Source organism: Centroberyx gerrardi, chromosome 17 (genome assembly GCF_048128805.1).
Source record: "Centroberyx gerrardi isolate f3 chromosome 17, fCenGer3.hap1.cur.20231027, whole genome shotgun sequence".
In the NCBI taxonomy this organism is placed as follows: Eukaryota; Metazoa; Chordata; class Actinopteri; order Beryciformes; family Berycidae; genus Centroberyx; species Centroberyx gerrardi.
This window is the reverse complement of record NC_136013.1, coordinates 2,807,928-2,833,914: the sequence shown is the minus strand read 5'-3', so window position 1 is coordinate 2,833,914 and position 25,987 is coordinate 2,807,928. Positions and strand designations below refer to the sequence as shown.

Below are 25,987 nucleotides of genomic sequence, written 5' to 3'. Positions count from 1 at the left end.
TCCATGAATCAAAACCTTTCATCAGACTCAAACTCAGTAAATCCTGCACGCTGACATCAATCTTTTTTTTTTTTTAACAAAATCACTTTTCTTTAAACAATTTTAAAGCTCTAAAAAATGTATGACAAGAAAACGTTTTAATGATAGGAGTCACAGTTTAAATCGCAATTCCAATGTTCTGTCAAATAAGCAATTCCAGTTTTTTGTCAGTATCTTCCAGCCCTACATCCTGTCATGCTTCTAGTGCAGCTGTACCTAACCAAGCTGCACAGAACATACTAGAAAAAGCATACCATATGGTGCCAGTATGGACATGGCATGGTACTTTAATGCAGGGGGGGCAAAAAAACCCCACAAAGGTTGAATGAGTCCAGTCTCATCCGGCCTGAAGCCCAGGTTAGGTAAACAACCTCCACATCTCCATGGCAACAGAGTTCTGCAGCAGAAAAAAAAGACCCTCCCAACTCTAAATTTAGGATTTTACTGTTTGTGTTCAGAAGAGTCTAATCTGTCTGAAAAGAGATTCCTAGAAGACACACCTGTTTGACGTACGAGACGGGGCGGATCTGATAAGAATCGCATGAATTAATCAGATTTGGGTGATGTAAGAGAAGCCTTGTGGTTCAGGATCCGTCAGTCCGGCCGCCGCACTGGACCTCGGTAATCCTGTTATCTGATCTTTAGACGTATTCTTACCAAAAGGCGGCTCTTACTTATGGATAATACAGGTTTTCAAATATACTATGGGGTAGTTTAGTTAAAATTGTTGAATGAATTTGAAGACTATAGCCCTATTCGCACGGGACTACTATTATCTGGGCACCTCATGTGATTTAGAAATGACCCCCCCCACGTCTGTGTTTCGTGCGGCGCATTCGCACGGGATAAGCGAAGTCTGTATTTTACTCGAATTTACTGACGTTATCCCCCGGATATGATGTCAAGGCTAACTGTTGAGCCTGTTGAAAGATAGAAAAATGTTCCTTACCGCATGCTGCCATGAACGTCATCCATCTCGTCATCTTTTTCGAGATTTCGCTCTTCTGATGGATTTGAGCTTGCTCTTTCTGCGAATGGGTCTCCATGCTGCGTAGCGAGATGAGCCTCCTGAATTTGCACCCGAAATGCTGTCAAAACTTTCATTTATAATTGCTAACGCAGCCTCCGTAATTCTCGACCGGAAAAGAGGCAGAAAAAAGGCGCGGAGAAAACAAAAAACCTTGAAAAAAAAAAAATACGACCCCAAATCACCGAGATGCCGATTCGCATGGGACTAATATTATCACATGACCTCTGTGTTTGGCGAAATATGGTATGTAATTTGCGGTGGAATTTTTACTTTACAAATTACGGACATGGCGGATTCGCACGGGATTAAGATCACAGACGACCTCCGCAATTATTACAAATTACTAGAGATCCCCAGGTAATACTAGTCCCGTGCGAATAGGGTTAATGGCTGTGTCATCTGATGTTAGCTGAGCAGCTGCTAGCTCACTAGCTGGTTAGCTCTTCTAGCAGACAGAACAGTGTGTACATGTCCAGTATAATCCATACTGCCTTTATGATCGCTGTTGTGGGACGACCAATTTCTCCACCGGCGCTTTGAATTTCTCCATATTTGTTGTTGTTATGGGAAATGGCGAGCATCTGCTTCATCGCGATTCGTTGGCTGAGAAAAAAGCAGTTCACGTCACCCGGCGCTTTTCTGAAAAGTTGAACATTTCTCAACTTTTAAAAGCGCTCCTCTCTGACGAAAAAAACGCCGCTGCAGCGCTTTTCGGGAGCGGCCGCCTTTTGTGCGCCTTGCTGCCGCTTCCCGTTGCTTTTAATGAGAAAAGGGCGCTGGCAGTTTGAAAAAAAACGCTGTGTGTGAACGCAGTCTAAGTTGTCACAATACTGGACCCTGATTGGTTGACAGTAGCAGCTCCTCTAATTCAAATGAGGTAAACCTGCTGAGTGGAGGCTTTCCAGTTCAAATGCTGCAAACTGGCCTGATTGGACGGATTTCAGTCATTCTGTAGTGAGGGAGCCAATCAGGACCAAGTCTAGCTGTGATGCGTTTCCTGGAATTAGTCCGCAACTGAAAAAAAATTATGGATTTTTGAAAATGCAATAACTTTAAATTTAACCACTCAAGCAAAATCCAATTTTATCAGCGTGTTCATTGAACATCTTTGATCATATCTGTATATGAATAGAGGAAAGCTTGAATTCCTATGACAGGGCCGCTTTAAACTTTACTCAAATAAAAGTAACAGTTCTGGCCCAGGAAACTGCTGAAGTGAAAATAAACACTGAAGCTGCTCCTTACTGAAAAGTACTGCGCTCTGCCGAATGTGTACCAAGATAACTTGCCTAATTAAATATGGATTAAAAGCTAGATTGGTTATGATTGCTTACTTCCCACCTCTGCCAGCAGCCATCCCCGAACACACACACACACACACACACACACACACACACACACACACACACACACTTCTCCGAGGATATAGGCTGGTGATGGCAAACCTAATGCGCCCGTGTTTTCTCCCTCAGCCTATTCCTGTCCTGTGTGTGTGTGTGTGTGTGTGTGTGTGTGTGTGTGTGTGTGTGCGTGTAGGTTTTGGAGGACCAGCGTGGTCGAGAGAGAGGTGAGTGCTAAAATCCCATAGCAACAACCAGGTATTACGCACAAACCAGTCAACAACACTGATGGATGCAGGCACAGTGAGTGTATTACTAATTACTGCAGATATGAGCTAAGTACATCTATTATTTTGTATACCTGCATTAATCAAACATGGTTCTAGTTCATTATCTCCATAAATGCTCAACTAGAAGTTTAGTTTCAGCTACAATATTTACAGTATAGAGAGGATGCTGGTTATGCAAGTTACCACACATCCTTTATAGTTATTGTTATGGTTGCTTTGACCAGTGGGTCGACATTAAAGCTGCACTAGCCAAGATTTGTATGTAAAACTACACCCGTCTTATCAGTCTGAAACACAACAGAGAAGAGCGTCCCGTCAGCATTAATTGATAGATTGCAGATTTGCACCGTTTGTCATGACAAAGTTCTGGTGTCAGGTTTGGAGAGCGGCAGGAAATCTTCTCGCTGCACAGGAAATGACGAATCAAAACTTCAGAGTGAAATCCAAACTGTCTCCTGACCAGCAGCAGAGGAAGCTGGACTCTCCAGCGTTAGATTCTCTCCTCTCTCGTCTCCTTTGGTTTCTTTGGTATAAAGCATCACAGACCGGCCCGGGGTCGGTATACATGAGCGAGCTGTGTGATGTTTACTGACGTCACCGCAGAAGATTTCTGGGTAATGAAGTTCAAACTACCTTGTGCTGCCATTTGACATGCAATTCCAGTTAAACAGTATTTACAAATACTTTATCATGATTTTTTTAGCTTACTTACCGTAGTTCCCAGAAGTGTGGGGTTCAGAGAATCACAGGAAAATCATTTGAAAGCTGAGTTGATAAAACCTTTATGTGACTGATAACTTACCATGCACTATATAAATTTGTCCTGATGCAGTGAACCCATGCAGAAACTATGGAGAACAAATTTCCTCTGCAAATACTATTACTTTTTACTGTTAAAGTCTCCCTGAAGTAATGTTTCTTTTTTTTTTTTTTTTTACTTTATTGGGTTTTGCAAGAACATACAATTGTGTCATCAGAGCATTTATAAAAAGTAAAAAGGTATATATTCCCTCTATAAAAAGACATTATAAAAAAGTGACAATTGACATATTGCTAAACACCAAAACGAAGTAATGATGTTTCTACATGAAACATGTCAGTGCCGTCTTCCCCTCTCTAGGCTGGTGTTCACTAAAGGTCTCTCCAGTGGGAATTCAGTCAACATTACCTTGAGCATCACTTTTGCCATAATAATGCTGAATAAGATCAACAAATCAAATCCCACTGAGAATCAGCACGCAGGTCAATACCTGTATGTGCTGTGGAGGCAATGTGCTTTCTATTCTTTCTATTTTCTATGCCCTATTATTATTATTATAGAAAACGTTTCTACCTTTTCTCTCTGGCTCTCATTTCTTTACCTAGCATGTTTGTTTGATTGTTTGATAATCAACAATAATGCACAGCCATCAGTCATGCATTAATTAAAATCATTGAGGATAGCACATACAGTTTCCAAAACTTATTTCCAATCTTTATAAAGACAAGAAGGCTAAGAAAACGTCATTGGCTGGCCGAGAGTCGCAGTTCATACCATAAGAAAACACATTGAATAAATAATTATATAAAAATCAGACATATAAAATGATCTTGCTAATTACAATTTACAATACAAACATCCGCTAAAATACAAACATCAGCTAAAAAATGTCCTTATCATACATGCTCATTCTAGGGAAACAGGAATACTTTTTTTTTTTATTGTCGGGACACTGTGGCTCTGAACCTGTAGCACCTCTTAACAATGTTTGCACCTGGGAATTTAAGGATATTCTGCTGTTTCACTCAGTCAAGTCCCTCTGAATAAGAGCATCAGCTAAATGCCTAACATGTAAAATGTGATTCATTTTCTTGCGGTGCCCAGCCTTGGGGAACGGGGAGGTTTCTCATGAAAAATGTCTTCCAGAGTTCTGCTTCTTCTGGTCAAGGACAGCGAGCAGCCCGAGTCCTGCCAGGGAATTTGGAAAAAGCCCTAAATTACCCGACAGGAGAAGGACTTCCAGCGGACTGGAGGTACGGGAGTTCAAGGTCAGCTCTCCTGCCGCTCCTCCTCACTCCCACACGGCTCTGTGTGTGGATCCAGATAACAATTAGATGACGGTAAAAGCTCAAAGATACTTTGGTGGGAAAAGTCTTGAGATCTTGTAATTCAGGGTTATTTGTGTCTGTTACAGTAATCTCTTGTGTGAGTGTGTTTTCTAATCACAAAAAGAGATAATATGCAAAAAAAACAACATTTTTATCTTTTCTTTGCATTGAAGCTGCAGCACAAAAGACATAAAAACAGGACATGAAAACAGCAACACACAGCAGACAGAAAGACACAGCCATCATTATGGGATAAAAAACATACAATCAGTTAGTGTTATATGCCTTTTTCTTGTAAAGGGTTAGGGTTAGTGACTTAGACTTAAGTGAGTTAGACTTGTGAATGGGTTTCAATATCAATATAAAGTTATTTGGTGATTTTCTGAGAAAATCTTCAACCTCCTCCTGCAAACCGTAACATCTCTCATATATAATAGTGTGAAATTTTCCATTAAATCTGCATCAAGTAATCTCTGAACAAAGTGAGTTTTGAAAGGCAGGAATCTGAGCAGCCAAGTAATCGCTGAGTCAGTGGTATTGATTAACAACGCTATCAAATCGATTATGGTCAGTTTATTCTATTAGGCAGTAAAAATCACCATTTCCCCTTTAACTATCACTGGCTGAAGCATCTAATGTACAGTACTGTCATGGGAATAGGTGAGTACAGCTGCAGGTAGACAGGCAGGTGGGTAGGATGAATAGATCAATACATATCTGCTTTATTATTCATTTAATTTAATCTTTATTTAACCAGTTGAGAACAAATTCCTCTACATTCTGTCCCGTCTCTCTGTATAATGAAGTCAAAATGCTTGTCGGACGGCAGACTTCCCATCACCTCTACTTTAAAAGAAGAATCAATGAAAGCAGCTGTGAGGTTTTGAGCGTTACGTCTCCACTTCCTCTCAGGTTAATATAATATTTATGATATTTTATGTGCACAACTCTCAGGCAAGACGAGTTGATCCAGAGATCTCAATTAAATGAGCCAGTTAATCAATTAAATGCACTATTATGTATATCATGTTTAAAGATGTAATTCAACATTTTTTTGGACCACCTGAATTGTGTCCTTGAGGTGTTTAGATTTAGATGTGACATGGAAAAGAAGCTTTTTGGAAGTTAACATAACTCAAAAGCTTTGCTGCACAAACATTAATGTCTCTAAGACAAAAGAGATGCTTATTCACTTTCGCAGAAATCCTCCTGTCAACGGCACCGACTTTCATCAATGGCATAGCTGTGGAGACAGTAAGCCAGTATAGGAACTTGGGCACCATCCTGGATGACAAAATGACTTTTGATGCCAAGTAAGTAAGTAAGTAAAGTTTATTTATATAGCACCTTTCACAGAGCAAAGTCACAAAGTGCTTCACAGGAGTAAAATAGTTAAAATAAGACCATCAAATAGTAAGAAACAATAAAACATAAAAACAAAGGACATAAAAACACACAGAGTTACAGACACAAGAGGCTAGACAAAGGCCAGTCTGAACAGATGAGTCTTCAGCTGCTTTTTAAAAGTGTCAACAGAGACCGCAGATCTTAAGTCCAGTGGAAGAGCGTTCCACAGTTTAGGTGCCACAATTTCAAAGGCTCGATCACCTTTTGTTTTGAGTCTGGAGCGAGGGACGACCAGTAAGCCCTGGTCAGAAGACCTAAGTGACCTGCTGGTAATGTCGGGATGGAGCAGGTCGCAGATGTATACAGGTGCCTGACCATGCAGGGCTCTATATGTGATTACAAGAACCTTAAATTGAATCCTAAACTTGATGGGAAGCCAATGTAAGGAAGCTAACGCTGACTCCATCTGCAAAAAAGGCCAATCAGAGACTGTTTTTCTTGAGAACGCTGAGGGGTTTTAACGTTGACAGATCTCTCTTGAAAATGTTTTATTCATCTTTTATTGAGTCAGTTTTAACTTTTGCAATGATCTGCTGGTTTGGCAACCTCAGCATGGTTAACAAAAATAGGCTGGGAAAGATTGTTAAACTCTGCCAAAAGACCACTGGCAGCACTAACTTGAATGATCTTGGCCACGTTTATCAAGTTAGAGCCACTCAGAGGGCAAAGGCCGCTCTGGCGGACCCTCGTCACCCTCTTCATGCAGAGTTTCGACTCCTGCCATCAGGAGGAGGTACACTTTCCCCAGGAGGGCCAAATCAAACAGATATTTGAGATCATTTGTTCCGTCAGCTGTTGGGTTTTTAAACGAGCTGTAGGCCTAGCTGCTGTTGCACACACACTTTAACAAAGGTGATGGACTCTTAGTGCTTTATATCTCATTGCAACTTTATTATGATGACATCTACTGTATGTTATTTACGTATGTCTTTTATTTATTTATTTTATGTTGTGTATTGACTACTGTTTGCAAACCAAATTGCCCCTCAGGGACAATAAAGACTATCCAACTCCAATTAGAAATGCAAACAAAACTTTTACAGCCTAAATCCATGCAAAACTCATGTTTGGCTCTCACACACTGACCAGACAATAAAATTTAATCTAATCTAATAAATCACAAAGTAAACTAGAAGGCACTCAGAGCGCAAACTTCCAAAGTGCAGCTCTGTAACGGTTTATGTTTGTTTGTTGTTGCTCTTCTGGGTTTGATTTTCTGACAAAATAGCACGTGATTGCAACGCTGTTTAGCAGCCCACTTGGGAGTCCCAGATGTCGGACTTTCCCATCCGGACATGAACGCAGCATAGTGGCTAAAAAACAATTTAAAACAAACAAAAACAAACAAATCTAGTGGCAGAAATCCCAGATCTGGATCACCACCAACAACTAACATCTAAGTTGATCAGTCCACCAAGTTTCAGCCAAATCCTTTTGAAACTTTTTGAGATATCTTGCAGACAGACAGACAGGCAGACAGACAGACAGACAGACTTTTATCAAGGTCAGTGTTGGGTGTAACGTGTTACAAAGTGCTGCGTTACTCTGATCACATGACTTCTTCCTGTGAAAGAGTAAAGGAAGGCACTGCTGTTCCAGTTTCAGTAATCACATAGGTTGTTAGATAGGTAGATAGGTTACTTGTGTTTCATTTTTAATCTTTTTATTGGCGTAATATCTATCAAAAAATTCCCCTCGTCTTATGCTGCCTTCAAGTCCTGTCAGAAATATCAGAATTACAAGTAGAGCACAAATGAATGAGCCAACAAAGTGCTGAAAATGACTCGGAAAGTCTGAATTTAATGCTGCAGGCTCTGTCTTTATTAAAAACCTTTGAAAATAAATCTGTCTTTATTAAAAAGACAGATTTATTGTCTCTCATTTAGATTCTTCTGCTGGTAATGTGGCAGAAGTTAGCCGAGCACAATCGTTTTAGGGTGTAACGCAAAAGTAATGTAACCAGTAGCGTAACTAATTATTTTTCTCGGGGAGCAATAAGTTAAGTAATTCATTACTTTTAAGAAAAGTAACGAGTAACGTGTAATTTATTACTTTTTTCCAGTAACGACCCCAACGCTGGTCAAAATCTACATCTGTAATGTTTATTGAAATAAAAACGTCCCAGAAGCTGAAACGCCGCTGCTCTTTTCCTCCACACACACACCTGCGCCCCGCTCGGCTCTCCCTGCTCAGAAGACGTTCAGAAGCTTTGTATCGATGCTAATAATCCATCAGTCCCCTCCTGACCTAACCCGCCGCTCGGCTCCGAGGACAGGCGGCTCGATATGCGGTCTATTACCGCAGTAATAGCTGGCAGGCAGATGAAAGCAGCAGGAATCCGGTCCCTGCTCCCTGTCTGTCATTACTGCCGAAGCAGCCGGAGCACAGAGGGCCAATGAAAGTAATTCAGAGATGATTAAGGGGAGAATCTGGTGAAAGGATGAATTAACCTGCATGTGCAATTGGACTGGAGCAAAGAATTTGGATGCACAAGTGAGAGAGCGAGTCCACATAGGTACACACACACACACACACACACACACACACGGCACGTGCAAAGGGCATGCATGCACGTGCGCACTCACACACAGGCTGAAACTCACTGAGAAACACCAACCTCCCACACATGCTTTTGCACACACTCACTCACACACACACACACACACACACACACACACACACACACACACACACTCATTTCCCAGTCCCAGGGGGAGTGCACAATGCTACTGGAGCAAAGGCTAACAGAGAAGAGAGGACACAAGAGGGAACACACAGTTCCTCTCTCGAGTTGTGGATGTGAAATCGGCCAGCGGCGGCGGCGGCGGCGGCGGCGGCGGCGGCGGCTCCTCATATCTCGAACATCTTGTTGTGGGATGTTTCAGCCACTAATAGGCCGAGTGGAATTATCAGAAGATGATGGAGGGAGAAATACAAAGACAGAGGCAGAGAAAGAGAGAAGTTTGTGAATAAGAGCGAGTATATAGTGTGTGTAGCAGGGATTAATAAAACCGAATGAATGAATCATCAGAATATGAGACAGAAAGACAGAGGGGTCGAAGAAAACAAAACTGTGTTGTACCATATCTCCTTCTTTCTTCCTGCCTGGCCATTTTTTTCTCTGGTTTGTAATGTTCCTTCTCTAAACAGAGCTGCCTCTAGTGGAATATGTGCATTACATCACATTGTAGGCATTCAGTGAAACACTCATCCCCCTGCAAATTTTTTGGTGACTCGTGCTTTTGTACATTTCAATCAGATTCCCTATTTTCTGACGACCTTTTAAGCGCAAAAATATCTTCTTTAACTAGGGTTCGGCCCATATGTGCTTTTGAAAGCCGATGCTCATACCGATATTTTCATATTTTCAGTATTCAATACAACCACGATACGATGTGATAAATAAAAGTTCAGTGACAACAGAGTCTGACTGTGCAGTTTATTTCTGAGCCACAAATTTTTAGCAAAAAGGTCATTACAAAGTTCAAATAATATAATTTTGATGGAGAGCTTGTGAAATTGTGACGGTCAAACGTCTCATTTGTGATTATTACAGCAGAATAAAATAGAGCTAATATCGCGATTCATTTTTCTGCCCCATGATACGTAGTGTCACATTTTTGTATTGCGATATACTGAATTTCGATATATATCGTCCCATCCCTAGCTGCCCCTAGCTGATATTTTGCACTCCATATTCAAAATGTCAAAAAAAATAAGAAAAAAATTCCCCAAAATGCCAAGGAGTCAGTGTTTCCCCCCAGAATTTTTTTTCTCTGCAGGGAGCAAAAGCCTCTGAAACAACATCTAGGCACTAAAAACACTAAAGACCCAAAATCCTGTGTAAGTCCATGTTAAAGCTCCTTAAGTCAGGGTGAGGCCGCAGATTTTACAGAGTGTCACCGCTGAATCTGAGTAAATATTCTCACCTCCATCATGTCAGTGGTGGGCAACACTGACTGTCAGTATCGGCCTGATATATCAGTCTAACCCTCACTGTTCGCCCTCCAGCAGCCTCACAAACAACTACAGTTTTTCACAATTGTTCACACTCTAAAACTGGATCTTGAGACACAATCACTAAAAACCTGACATGCATGTATCAAATCCCTACAAATCAAATCCCACATTTTCTGCTTTTCACTGCAAGTTTTCAATTTGAAAATCACACTTTTTTGCAAAACGCTACACACACTTCTCTACATTAGGCACAACATTCAAAATAAAATGAATGCAGGTTTCGTTTTTTTGTGTTTTGTGTTTAGAGTTTTGAGAAAATGAGCCTTAGTTTCAGAAAATGTGTGTAAGAAATTGTAAAAAATAAATAAATAAAATAAATAAATATCAAACTACTCTAACTGGTTTGCCGTCGGTTGTACCGCCCTGCCCCGCTTCCCCCGCTGACCGCCCTCAGCTTCATTTAGACCGGGACATCGGTCGGAAATCACTTTCAGAAATGTTTTCAAAGAAGCGTAGAAATTGAAATAGGGTGAGGAGGTCAGTGGAGGAGGCCGGTAAACGGAGGGAAAATGACCTGAGCACGGAGAGGATTTCAGAAAATCTAAACCGAAGCTGCATTTCGAATCAAAGAGCTCATCCATCAGCTATAAATCCTGCTCAGACGCCCGGTCAGAGACAACACATCACGCTGCTGTCGACCTCAAACAATAATTGAAAAGGTTCCAAAATGAGATCTACATTATTCTAAAAAAGTGACACCTACACAAACAAAAAGACTGATAGCACAAATTGAAAACTAGTTATGGTAGCCTGCTTTTAAAAGGTCAGAAGGTCACTTAAGTACTTGTTTTGCGAAATGATAACACTTGGATTTTCTAGATTTTAGAGATAATCAATGATGAACCTCGAGGGGAATTATTTATTTCTCAGAATAGACATATAGGGTTTTGGGAATTAACTCAATTATTCCTAATTGGAATCATCTTGGAATTGTGCAAATACTGATTGAACCTTACAGACCATCATGCATTGCTAGAATGTCGTATTCTGTCTTAGTTTGAGATGTGTGTCTATGTGTGTGTGTTTGTGTAGATCTGTTGTGGTGTATGTGTGTGTGTGTGTGTTTGCGTGTGTGTGTGTTTGAGGTAAAACAAAGACCCAAACACACACACACACACACACACACACACACACTAAACAGTTATTTCTTACAGGTCGAGGCATTTTCACCTTACTAACAGTATTGAAGTGTTAAAGCGGCACCAGGCAACTTTTTTTCACTCTGAAGTTTTGATTTGTCTCTTCCTGTGGGTGGAGGAGTGTTTACACCTGACACCAGGATTTAATTTGGGCAAAGAGGGCAAATCTACAACACCTCAGTCAGGGGGAACGGGACGCTCTTCTCTGCTGCAGTCCCACTTTGTGTTTTAGACTGAGGTGTATTTTACATCAAATTCTTGCCTCGCACAATTATCAATCCGTGTCACTAAAACCTTTCCTAAGTCAGAACTGTTCCGGTCTACTTACCGCTGTTTTGACAACAGTGTCAGTCATGTGTTTCAGACATGAACCCCGCCCCTCTGCTCTCTGCTCCCAGCAGCTCTTCATGTGAAGCTGCCACGCTCACATCAGCAGCTCTCAGTCTGCAGGTGGCTTTGGAAGCAGCGATAGCCTATACATAGAGCTGCTGGTCACCAACACTGCTCACATGTAATTCAATGGCACTAGTTCACAGCGTGTGAATGTGACGTCAGATAGTTGATAAAATGAGATAAAATGAGAAAAATGAAGTGTATGGTATGCTGCTGTGAGCCGTTTTGGATGAAAGTGTCACACAAGATATGAGGAAACTTTCATGATTCCCTCGGAGAAACTGGGTCACTGCAGCAACAAATAGTAATAGGATACAGCAGGGAACAGAATTTGAACATATAGAATATAAACAGTAGAATTGAAACATAAAAAGCTATTCTAAATATAGTCAATTGGGGTTATATAAACATATGCATCCAACAATTCCAACACATGTGAAGTAGAATTTAAGGATGAGAAGTTTGGGGAAAACTATGAACCTGCGTCCTATCAGTGTGCAGAGTAACACCAGTAGGACTCAGTGTTAGGCAAAGAAGAAAATAATGCAGAATATTCAGTATTAAATAGGTGGAACCATTATGCAAATCAATATACTGTATATGCAGTAATATGCAATGAGAGGGTTGTGGGAATCTGAAGAAGCAGCTATATGAATTGTCATATACAATAAAAAGGTGGATAAGCTGGGGGGGTCACCAAAACAATAATAATAATAATAAACTTTATTTATAAAGAACTTTTAAAAACTGAGTTACAAAGTGTTTTACAACAAAAATTGTTTAAAAAGTTAATGAAACATTATATAAAATAAAGGACTTGACAAACTGCCACCAATATAAACAGAAAACAGCTGTGGTTTCACATATTTATTTATGTTTCATTGTCTTGATGAGACCATGCTTTGATGTAAGGAACATCAGTGACTGCTTAGTGTGAATTCATAGCTTAGAAATGTGGCTAAACTGTTTCATAAATAGAAAGGTGAAGCTGCACTGAGCTGGTTTGCCCTCCCAGATCCTGACAGAAGCAGCTTCACTGAATTTAGTGCAGATTTCTATTCACTTTTCATGTACATTCTCAGTGGTTTCATGGCAGTTTGTCAGTTTGTTCTTAGTCCTACATTTACTTTACTTGTAAGAAAGCATGGAAGCATGAACTTGACATTTCATTGATGTTATAAGGATTGTTCTCTCAGGCCTATTTGGCATTTTTACAAAGGTTGTGGTGTTTTTTATTGTGTTTTATCCGTTTTAATCATTAACTTGGAGCGAATGTGGAATGCAGAGGAATGACTGATAAAGTTTGGGGTCTTTATCATGCCGATCAGTTTAATTACGGCAAACCTCTTTAGTGCCATGGAAGAAGACAGAAGAAACATAGCTAAGTATTTTACTCATCAGTTCTTAACATCTTAACATATCTAAGTAAAGTTATTGATACGTGTAAAGTTATTGATACGTGTCCAGATCCTCTTATAGAGGACCTGAGAAGCCTGCTGTGCGCAGCGCTGCAGGCAGCTCTCCAAGAGGGTGTGGTCAGTGACGTCACCAGATCGGTCCAACCTAACCTGCCACTTTTTAAGATGGAGATAGATGTAGGAAAATATTAATGACATGCGAGGAATGAAGAACTTCGAAATGGTTGGTGGAGCAGGCGCCGGGTAGATGTGATGCGCATTTATACTTTCACTTTTACGCGTCACGGTTTCTGTTTTTGGGGGTTTTTTTCTGCCTCCATTGACAGACTGTGTGCGTGCAGCCGAGGCGCACAGCGTTGGAAACCACAAACTAACTACAGCAACACTGGATCTCCGCGTCCTCCGTCCCACGTCCCGCGAACCCCGCTTTTCCAGTAACCAAGTGACAGGTCGGTGCCATTAAGAAATCTTTTCATTTTCATTTCAGAAACTAACTTTTCCATATGAGAGAAGAGAGACAGACAGAGAGAGTTTGGACCTGGCGCCGAGTCTGCGGCTCATTTCAGAGTAAAACTGACCAGTCGTGTCCAGTTTGACAGGTGCAGCCTTGTGTTTCTGAAAGTGAATTTTGTCTGGAATCCGGTTTTATTGATCAGGATCAGGTGTATCAAATGACGAGATTGCTTTAATGTGTTTTTCTGTGTTAGAGTAATGGCAGCAAAGAGACTTTACAGCCTCCAGAGTTCATTAATGAATGATTTTGTTTATCTACCAGGAAATCTACTGTGCATCAGCTGATTTATTGCAAAGCTGGCAAAAGATGAAATACAAACAGCAATGCTAGCATCCACTGTGTTTAATTTAAATCAACGTATAACGCAAAGAAGTATGTTGTATCAGTCTAATTTATTATTATTTGCCGTTTAATTGCAGCCAATTAAGTGTGTAATCCCATAATCCCTGCCGTCTGGAAACAAGAGAGCCCAATTTTAGGGAATAGAACTATAGTAATCCTATTTCAAATTGTAGAAAGATACAATAGAAATATCACAGCAAAGTCCCAATAGGAATATTACAGGAATATTAGTGTTACCATAGCTGATGGAGAAAAAAAACAAACCACAAAATAGGAAAATGTCACTGTAAACAAACTATTTAGACTCACTATTTAGCACCACAGACTCTCTGTAAGCCTCTATAGTGAAATCATAGAAGATAAAACATGGCAGAAAGTAATGTAAGGTCTCTGTAAACTCACTATTGAGAGACACTTAATAGTGAGTTTAAGTACCTTTATAGTCTCCAGAAGTAAAAATAGTACTTTCTTGGTGAAATTCATGGCATGAAATGAGGAGTTCAGAGGTGAGACAGAGTCGACTCGGGTTCGTCTGACAGAGATAACCTGAGATGATAAGGCAGCAGTAAACCACACACACACACACACACACACACACACACACCACACACACACACTTATTATGGCGGCACCCTCTTCATTTTTTGAGAATGAGAAATAGTTTAATTTCACTCCCTACAAATGAACCCAGTGAGAGAAAGTAGCGGGAGGGCTCGACCGATACGGGGTTGTGAAGGCTGATGCCGATATTTGTGCCAATGTTCAATAGCTTTGATTTTGACCATTTGCATCGGCAGAAAAATCGAAATTGTTTTAAAGTATTCAGTATCTCCTCCAGAATTTCACTCTTGACCGGAGGGAAGAGCCTCTGAAACAGCATTTACACCATGAAGCTCTCCGGTGAAATCCAGGATAATATTAATAGTAATAATTAAGAAGAAGAATACATATTCATGCATAATTTAGCATTAGAATGAGTTCAAGATAGGATCATAGACAGAACATAGAAAACACGTTTTTTACAATAAATATGTAGAAAAAAGGCCAGTATCTGCCCCATTTATCGCTCTAACCCTAATTAGGATGTTTCATTGTAGATTTCACTCCCCCCCACCCCCCCACCACACACACACACACACACACACTCGCACACACACACACACACACACACACAGACCCACTTACACTGTAGGCCAGGTATCCACTTCTGTACTAAATCACATCTAATAACAAACTCTTCTCAGTTGGGTTCCTCAGCACAAAATGTCATTAAATTGGGTCTGACATGCATGTGAAAATGAAAAAAGATGATTAAATGTTAAATTTAGTGAGCTGGCATTAAGAAATCCATTCAGTTCATTAAAGAGCACTTGTTGTTGCCACTGTTACTTTTCACTTTATTATTCCTATAATATTCCAGAGACTTAACGTGTGTCTGTTCTAGTCAAAAGTGAGTTTATAGTGACGTTATCGCACTTGATGGTATTTTTTTATCCCCTATGGTTTCACTGTAATATTCCTATAGGGACTCATAGTTTTAGATTGTTCTCTCAGCATTGCCATAGTTCTTTTTCTGTAAGGGATATTTGGTTTTCGCTCTAATCTTTCGACGCCGCTGATGATATTTTATCGCATCAACAGAAAACGTCCTATCAACTCCTCTTTCTGCTGAGCGCTGGAAATCAGTGAGGATGTGCGCCCGGCAATCTCCTGTCCGCAGCCTTGAGACGGCACACGGTGTAATAATAATCTCGCTGTTACTGTAAACGCCAGATTCCTTTTTCCACTCGCGAATAACTGAGCTGTGTGGGAGTGTGTGTGTGAGAGTGTGTGTGAGAGTGTGTGTGTGTGTGTGTGTGTGGAGGGGAGGGTGGAGGGATGTCCTGCCCTGAACAGAAATAATAGCTCAGACTGGGCTAACTTGAAGCGCATCCCCTTCCCCTCTCCGGAGCTTCGCCATTCCGTTGGCGAGCGCCGAAAACTCGCCAAGGTCACGCCGCCCCCCCCCCCCCCCCCCCCCCCCCCCCCCCCCCTCCTCCTCCAGTTTGTCCATCACCCAGATACCTCAGGACAGCCTGTAACTAAAACACGGCTGTAGTAAATCTAAAGGCAGCGCCGTACGTTCAGCCCCCGCTGCACACACACACACACACACTCTCTCTCTCTCTCTCTCTCTCTCTCTCTCTCTCTCTCTCTCTCTCTCTCTCTCTCTCTCTCTCTGTCTCATTTCACGATACGATTCGATACACGATGTGGGGTTCACGATTCAGTACAACCACGATACGATGTGGTAAATAAAAGTTCAGTGACAACAATGTTTATTTCTGAGACACAAATCTTTCTAGCGATGCCATTGGCTGCTAGAACGTAAACAATTTAAAAATGTCATTATAACATTTCTCCCATTCTTCTTCTATCTCTCCTCTCCCTCCCTTCTCATCTCTCTCCCACTTCTCTCTCTTTCTGTCTCTTATCTCTCCCTTCACCTGTCTTTCACTCTCTTTCACTCTTTTTTCTCTCTTCTTTGTGCCTTTCTGTCTCCCTCCATCTCTGACTTTATTCCTTTGTCTCTCTCCTGTTTCTCTTTCTATTCTTTCCCTTCTCATCTGTCTTTCTCTCTCTTACCTTATTCCTTTGTCTCTTCCCCTCTCTCTCTCTCTCTCTCTCTCTTTCCATCTCTCTTTCTGATCCGCACGTTTTCTTTCTCTCCCCACTTTTCTCCCTCTCTTCCCTTTGTCCCCTTCTGTCTTTCTACCTGTCTCTCGCTCTTACTTTGTTTCCTTCTCATCTCTCTCTCTCTCTCTCTCTCTCTCTCTCTCTCTCTCTCTCTCTCTCTCTCTCTCACCCTGATTGAGTGTTTGCAGTGAGAGAGAGAGAGAGGCACTGGGAGTGTGTTACGCCCCAGTTAGAGTGCGGTCACTGTGTGTGGTATCAGGGCACGTTCACACCAAGCATGTTCGGAGCGGTTTATTCAAACTCTCCGGCATTAACTCCTTCAGTTCAGTCGGTTTCTCCAGGTGAGAACGCCATGTGAACTCTGGTGGCACCGAGAGTCTCAGTCCTCTAACAAGAGAACTGTGAACTTGAGCGTAATCCAGACCAACAACAGGAAACGATATAAGGGACATAAGGAGAGGGATGTTGACTTCTGATAGCCAGCAGTTCCTCATTCTTGGAAAGCCGAGCAGAACAAAATGAACTGCAGCCTGGACTGATGCTCATATTCAGCTGTTTCTTCATGTGTTCTTAACTGGTACGAACACCAGAGAAGAAGAGGCAGACAAGTCCATCATGCTGAGCTAAAGTTACAGAGACTGGAATCAGATTTGTTTTGTCTCTAACCTGCAGAATGACAGGTGACCAAAACTCTGTCCAATAAACGAGCTGCTTGCGAGTCATGTGACTTTTGTTTACAAGTGCTGGTTTGCTTGTAATTGGGCAGCGTGAACCTAAATAAACTCAATTAAAAAATGCAACAAAGAGAACTTTTCCCCTCTGTGGTTCAGACCAAAGAAATGAACAGTAGGTGTGATCACACCCTTAAAGTCAAAGTCAGTTTCAGTTGTGGTTAGGAAGCATCACAGGTTTGATCCCCTCAGCAGGTGATGTGTCCAGCAGCTTCCTGTCCAGGTTCCCTTCAACGACCCCCTGAGTGACCCCCTGCCTGCTCACTACAGGTGTGGCTCTGGGTTTAGAGCGCCAGCTAAGTGTAAACGCAGTAGAGCGGCGGTGGTGGTAAGAGTTGCCCTCGCAATTCCTCCTAAAAAAGGATTTTTTTTCGTTTTCAACGCATCCGTCACACTTGTTTGGGACAACACAGATTTGGGTCACTTTTCAGTTGTCCAGCTTTGATATGATGGACATGATGTAGTTTGGTTGATATATTTATTGTACAGTTGATCAATACTACACTAGTTGTCAATCAGAAGCCTTTCGGATTCCACACAAGTATTATCCTGGGATTCAGTGGAGATTTTTAGTGTCCCATGATGGTCTAAATACCGTTTCAGAGGCTTTTTCACAATGAGGAGCATAAAATTCTGGGGGAAACACTGAATCCTTGTAATTTTGGGAATTGTTTTGGTATGAAAATAGTCAAATTTAACAATGTTGCATTATCTGTACAGAATATCAGCTATCGGCAGCTTCAGTCCAAAAATGTCAGTATCGGCCCTCAAAAACCCATATCAGTCGAACCCTAGTCTAGTGTCAATATGTCATTAACAGTTGTGTTGAAAGTAATAAATGTGTTTTGTCCCAGTCTAAACACACTGTTTTGAAAATAATGTCTTTTATAATTTTTGCTTTAAAAAGGCCAAACAGTAAAGAATTGTTTCCCTTAATTTTACCCCTTTAAAATCTGTATGTGCATTATATACACCACCAGTCAGAAGTCTGGACCCACCTGACTGAATGTTCTATGTTTTTCATTCTCTTAAAGCCATTTTGATCTAAAGGCTTCTGCTTAAATGCTTGAAATTAGTTTCTTAGACAAATATAAATAGTGAAGTTGATCCGATGAATGAATTTCTTTCCAAAGCCTTTGCCTTTCCATCAAGGAAAAGGGCGGCTACTTTAAAGAATCTAAAATATAAGATAGTTTAGATTTTTTGGTCACTGCATAATTCCATTTGTGTTATTTCATAGTTTCATAGTCTTTACTGTTATTCTAACATGTGGAAAATAGTAAAAATAAAGAAAAATGTGTGTGTCCAAACTTTTGACTGGTCTTGTAATGCTTTATTGAGCCATGCTGGGAAGGGACCATTTCTTTTCTGTTGACCCCTCCCCTCCACAGGGAGGTCAGAGGTCAGAGGTCAGCTGGTAGGGGTTCAGTGTCTTCAGCGGACCTGAGCACCGGTCCGCTGGCTGGCAGCAGCGCTCGCTGCCAGCCTGCTGCCATGCAGTGTGTGCATGTCTGTGCATGTGTTCAGATAACACTGAAGTCATGTGAGCTATTTCAATCTGAGACATGGCCTTGAGATTTTATTTCTCTTCTCTTCTCTTCTCTTCTCTTCTCTTCTCTTCTCTTCTCTTCTCTTCTCTTCTCTTCTCTTCTCTTCTCTTTTCTTCTCTTTTCTTCTCTTCTCTCCTCATTTTTCAATTTCTATGTGGCAAAACGTTTGCTGAAAAATTACTAAAACCACATGAACAAAAAGAGATTTGCTGAACGTCATTGTCTGGCTGATCCTGCTGCGTTCACACAGCTGTGTGAAGGATAATTACTATCTGTGCAATTATCTGTTAAATACCCACAGAATATTCTGTTTTACCATCAAATTATAAAAACATGATAAACAGATATATATAAACAGGTGAAAGGTTTTATTAATGTGTTATAAGTGCATGTTTGTGCATGTGTGTGTGTGTGTGCTTATTGCTTTGAGTATTTTCTTACTGCTCTGTGTCGGTTGTATTTGTGTTTTTGGTTTGGGTGCATACAGCTCCACTTGTGTGTGTACTTTTGCACACGAGTGCGTAAGTGCCCAAGCTTGAATGTGCAGTTACGTGTGTGTGTGTGTGTGTGTGTGTGTGTGTGTGTGTGTGTGTGAGATGTATGAGTGGTAAAGGCTACAGTAAAGCTGATATGTGTACTACACTGCAAAACCTCCATTTTAAAGGTGCTACATGTAGTATTTTAACATAAATCATTATAACATAAATTTTGAGACATTAGTATAATTACCACAAACAAACCACACCATCGCTGAGATCATCAGCCTCTACACTGCGTCGTACATTGTGTGTCACCTGGTGGATCTGGAGGGAAATCTGCTGGATCGCTTTACGGCACAAAACAGGAAGCGCTTCTGTTCTTCCAGAGCAAACGGAGCTAAAGCTGTTTTGTTAGAAACATCCGTTTTATGACAGAAAGCAACAGGGTTTTATGGGAAATGTAGTCTTCATTTTGAGAAACACTGTTACTGACAATACCACAGATGTGAGACAGAGGCGACCACCATGCTCTCATTTATTTATTTTTGATTATACCAAGGTATCACAATTAATCAGACAATTATATATTGATGTTTAAAAATTCTGCACAAAGCACCTTTAACAAAGTAATTTAATCTTGTTTTCATTCTTAAAATCTTTTTCTTGATTCTTGAATTAGCTCTTTTTCTTATTTTCTTCACTCTACTTTCAAGATTTTGTGTGAGTTGTTTCAAAAACGGCCTTGAAACAAGCAGACAAATGCAATTCTGTAGCTCATTAGCATATTTCTTTCATTTATTTGAAGAAAAATAAGAATTAAAGACTCAACACAAGATGAACTGGCTTTGTAAGATGTATATATTTTCGGTGGGTACAGTAGACGGGGCAGATCAGTCTGGCAGGTAGACAGGAGCAGCAGTGACAGGTAAAATTACCCCAAACTCCCTACTCCCATTATCAGGCTGTCTGCTGAAGCCCCTCGCCGCTCCGCCCCGCCCCGCTCCGTCCCGCTCGCCGCTCCCTCCGTCCCGCTCCCCCTGTGTAATCTGCTTTCCCCATTAATTCGAGACAACTCCTTTTCTCTGAGCGATTCCTTGTTGGTTTTGTGAGGGCGAGAGAATGGAGGAATAGAGGCTGGCTAATGGTTTTGCTGGGGGTCTTTGTGTTTTGGTATGCGGCTCTGGCTGGGAACCGTGTGCTGAGGAGAGGAAGGCTCTCCGCTCCTTTATACTCATCAATGAACATGTTTTTTTTTATATATATATATATAGCTGCAAACCCTTCTCTCTTGATAAATACATTCCTTTTTTAACATTCTGTATCTGTCTCATCTCATACAACACACACTTATGTTACTTTTTGACACAACATATTGACCCGATATGCGTTGTTGAAAAGTTACATAAATGTGTGTTTTTCAGAACTGCATACACTACCAGTCAAAATGCATTTTTTGCATTTTTACTATTTTCCACATTTTAGAATTAGAACAGTAAAGACATCAGAACTAGGAAATAGCACAAACTGAATTATGCAGCGACCCAAAAAAGTGTTAAACAAATGAAAACGATCTTATATTTTAGATTCTTTAAAGTAGCCGCCCCTTTGCCTTGATGGAAAGGCAAAGGCTTTGGAAAGAAATTCATACATAGGATCAACTTCACTGTTTATATTTGTCTAAGAAACTAATTTCAAAGCATTTGAGCAGAAGCCTTTAAATCAAAATGGCTTTAAGAGAATGAAAAACACAGAACATTCAGTCAGGTGGGTCCAGACTTCTGACTGGCACTTTTTCACACAACATATTGAGCCGACATATTTTGTTACTGCTGAAAAGTTACATAAATGTGTGTTGTTCAGAACTATATATACATGGATATGTTTAAACGGACACATCCTTTTTAAGAGATATTTTTGTTCAGAATCTGACCTCAGCCTGTCTTCTGTCTTCTGTCTTTGGCTCGTTCCTTCCAGACCTCAGCTGGATCTGAGGGCAGACACACAGACTGTTGCCAATGATCTCTCTTCAACAAGCATCTCATTAAAGTCAGATCAACAAAAACACATTTTTTTCTAGTGTGAACATGGACTTTTTTCTCACTGACTGGCTTCTGAATTAAGGATCCTGCAAATGTCCCTGAGTTGCTCATTCATGAATCGTGAGAAGTGCCCTTTTGTTTTTTTTAAATTCTGAAATGCTTGATTTGTTTCTTGAATCAAGTGACATTAACTTGATGACATTTTGAGCGATCGATCTCGTTTAGTATATTTTCAATATATTTTCACACGTTTCATGCATTGAAGTTAAATGACCTCTCTCCATTGGCATGAAATGGCTTGCTGAGATGGATCTGTTTAGCAGTGCAGCCTGGTTCAGAGGATTTGGTCGCTGGTTAACCTCTCCTCAGTGGGAACACAGAGTTTCACTGGCACAGAGACCTTTGACCTGCCATGCTGTGTGTTGTATAACATGGAAGACTGGAGTGCTTTAGTTAACTTTGATTTAGCTTTGTTCATTTAAAGGAGATGATAAAAACACAAGATGGCTTATTATAAAGCAGTTAAAGTGGTAATCTGTGAGTTTCTTGTTATTTTTATTTCGTCTCCATCTTTGTCCCTCAGCCTCATCGCTGTGGTGTTTCTGCACTGCACTTCCCAGAGATCACCTGTCAATCAAACAGTGTGGGCGGAGCTTGGATTTTCTGTTGATGCATTTTGAGTTTCTCTTTTCTCTGTCTGTTCAGCCATGGTGGCTATCGCTGCTCATGCTAACTACCCAGTTCTTCTTCTTCTGTTTAATCCAAACAAACAGGAAACGTAAAACGCATCACTTCCTGTGCGGCAGAGGATTTTTCCCAGGAAAGAGCTACCAGACACCGGAAAAGCTTTATGAACTGGATATAGGTTGAATCACTGTTGAGTTATATAGCAATCGGCAACAGAGAGGAGCAAAACAGACATATTTATATGAAAATGACAGATTATTACTTGAATTCCACATTGTCAGTCATTGTCAGAAGGATTCAGAGGGTTTCGTCACTGACACATTAACAGAAAACATGGCGGTCGATGGACACAGTGGCAGTTAACAGGAGACAGAACCTGTGACCTTTTGTTGTCTGAACCGCTGTGCCACCGTGGAAAAAAACAGACAAGGTGCTCAGAAGTCAGTAGTGCCAGATGCAGTAATGCAGTAGAGTAGAGACAGTGTCCTTTGACCCCGTGTTGCCTGCCTGGTGGTTTACCATGGAAGTCTGCCAGTCTGCGCCAGTCTGTCCAAAGCTCAAACTTCGGCACAGCCATTTGCGACAAAACAGCTCTTTGCATAGTCAATGGGTATAAACCTCGCTCTCCAGCCACACAGCATGGGAAAGTGAGTGACTCCTCCGCTCTTTTGGTATGTTTTGATGAATTGTGCATGTGTTCAGCATGTGGTTTTCCCTCTGTGAATATCGAAAACATCCTAGGCAAAGTTGAAGGACTGTAATTAACTGAATAATTCCCACAAATGAGAGTTCAGTTCCGGCAGGTTCGAGATGATATTCAAGGTTCAGGTTTGAAATGTCAGTGTGGGAAGTTATTTTTAGCGTTATGTTATTATTACATTGTAGGGCTTGATTTTGCCAATATGAAGCCAGTTTGAACAGTTGTAATATTAGAATCACTCATGCTGCTGTTTTTTAGTCGCTGGTTTTGTAAACCTTGGACTGGTTGTATACAGAGTCTGACAATTTGCCGTTTCACCCACATGTTAACATTTACATTTTCCATATCAGGGATTTATCTGATGCACTGCAGAATAGAAAATAAGCTAAACCTTGAGAAGAAAAAAATGATTATCAGAGTGGTATGTGATTCCTGCAGCCTCTTCATTTTTCTCAAGTTCATGTAAACGTTCTTGTTTGATTGTGGTATTGTTTCGAGGTTTTTTGTTATATCTGCTGATGATATTTTGTGTGTTTTGTTCTTTTTTCATAGCGAAAGCCAAAGCAGTGGTGGATCGGTCTGTCCTAACATTAGCACAGGCCTTATGTTAGGCCTGTGCTTTGCAGGATTTGACATGAAATCCCTTTTTAAACAATCAATCAAAAGTGTAAAAATGTTTGGAACAGTTGATCTGTTTCTCTGTTTCTCAACTTTAACATTTATTTCAGCATTTCAGGATGTCACAACACACTTCACAGAGCTACGAAGTTAAAAACAGTCCAGACGAGTTACAACAATGGCAGCAATATTTACAGTACAAGCAATCAATACACAAACAAGGAAGAAGGGATCATGGGAGGGATCAGCTGTAAAGGCGAGGGTTGAGGTTTACAATTCAGGCATTTAGCTGACACCGCTATCTGGAGCGACTAACAGAGTGGGCTGGTTGGGGTTCACTGTGTTGCTCAAGGGCACTAAGACATGAAGCACGTATTAAGCTGCTGCTGGGATCTAACTTGCGACTCCTCTATTACAGCAGGTTGTCTCCTCTCCAAGTTTTGGTTCTACAATTGAAATATCTCAGCTTTTAAAATGTCCCTCCATCGCTTTTCCCAGATCCATTTTCTGTACAGATGAGTGTTGCTAGATTTTCAAAATCACACAAGGAAATATTGCCTCAGTTGACGGCTTGTTGGCCTGCTCTTAGACCCCCAAAATACATTGACCTTTCTCGTGTCACTGTCAACTATTAAGCCACATGAGATGTGGTGGCTCAGTTAAACTTGACGAAGGTAAACTCTGGCAGACTAGGCCAAAACGTTGGTTATTAAATCCTTCATGTGGAGCTGAGTGTGCGGTTGTTCTTCTTTATATACAGTGGCTCAGTTTGCTAACCATGCACACCATCGAGTCACCATTAATTTCCCATATCTCCATTGTTTCTGATGTGTGGACGGTTGACAAACTTTTCGTGGTCGTCTGCCGCCAACAGCCAAACATATTTCTGCACTTCCTTGTTTCAGGTTCAGGCTTGACAGTCAGCGGTTGCTTTGCTGTTGATTCTGGCACTGATTAACCGGCCGGTGGCTTGTTTGGCACAGTCTGGTTACAGTCTGGCTACAGTCTGGTTACAGTCTGTTTACAGTCTGGCTACAGTCTGGCTACAGTCTGGTTACAGTCTGGTTACAGTCTGGCTACAGTCTGGCTACAGTCTGTTTACAGTCTGGTTACAGTCTGGTTACAGTCTGGCTACAGTCTGTTTACAGTCTGGTTACAGTCTGGCTACAGTCTGTTTACAGTCTGTTTACAGTCTGGCTACAGTCTGGTTACGGTCTGGTTACAGTCTGGCTACGGTCTGGTTACGGTCTGGTTACAGTCTGTTTACAGTCTGGCTACAGTCTGGTTACAGTCTGGTTACAGTCTGGTTACAGTCTGGTTACAGTCTGGTTACAGTCTGGCTACAGTCTGGTTACAGTCTGGCTACAGTCTGGCTACAGTCTGGTTACAGTCTGGCTACAGTCTGGTTACAGTCTGGCTACAGTCTGGTTACAGTCTGGTTACAGTCTGGCTACAGTCTGGTTACAGTCTGGTTACAGTCTGGTTACAGTCTGGCTACAGTCTGGTTACAGTCTGGTTACAGTCTGGTTACAGTCTGGCTACAGTCTGGCTACAGTCTGGTTACAGTCTGGCTACAGTCTGGTTACAGTCTGGCTACAGTCTGTTTACAGTCTGGTTACAGTCTGGCTACAGTCTGGTTACAGTCTGGCTACAGTCTGTTTACAGTCTGGTTACAGTCTGGCTACAGTCTGGTTACAGTCTGGCTACAGTCTGTTTACAGTCTGGCTACAGTCTGGCTACAGTCTGGTTACAGTCTGTTTACAGTCTGGTTACAGTCTGGTTACAGTCTGGCTACAGTCTGGCTACAGTCTGGTTACAGTCTGTTTACAGTCTGGTTACAGTCTGGTTACAGTCTGTTTACAGTCTGGCTACAGTCTGGCTACAGTCTGTTTACAGTCTGGCTACAGTCTGGCTACAGTCTGGCTACAGTCTGGTTACAGTCTGGTTACAGTCTGGCTACAGTCTGTTTACAGTCTGGCTACAGTCTGGCTACAGTCTGGTTACAGTCTGGTTACAGTCTGGCTACAGTCTGGCTACAGTCTGGTTACAGTCTGGCTACAGTCTGGCTACAGTCTGTTTACAGTCTGGCTACAGTCTGGCTGCAGTCTGGTTACAGTCTGGCTACAGTCTGGTTACAGTCTGGCTACAGTCTGGCTACAGTCTGGTTACAGTCTGTTTACAGTCTGGTTACAGTCTGGCTACAGTCTGGTTACAGTCTGGCTACAGTCTGGTTACAGTCTGGTTACAGTCTGGCTACAGTCTGGTTACAGTCTGGTTACAGTCTGGTTACAGTCTGGCTACAGTCTGGTTACAGTCTGGTTACAGTCTGGTTACAGTCTGGCTACAGTCTGGCTACAGTCTGGTTACAGTCTGGCTACAGTCTGGTTACAGTCTGGCTACAGTCTGTTTACAGTCTGGTTACAGTCTGGCTACAGTCTGGTTACAGTCTGGCTACAGTCTGTTTACAGTCTGGCTACAGTCTGGCTA

General features: G+C 41.4%; 1 protein-coding gene across 1 annotated transcript in view; it reads left to right on the top strand.

Annotated features, from left to right (window-relative positions):
- The first annotated feature begins 13,490 nt into the window (after window positions 1-13,490).
- Window positions 13,491-25,987, top strand: part of esr2b (estrogen receptor 2b) — a 37,963-nt gene continuing 25,466 nt past the window's right edge. Inside the window, exon 1 of the mRNA XM_078289484.1 lies at window positions 13,491-13,613. The gene's annotated coding sequence lies outside the window, so the exon portion shown is untranslated. The remainder of the gene's footprint in view (window positions 13,614-25,987) is intronic.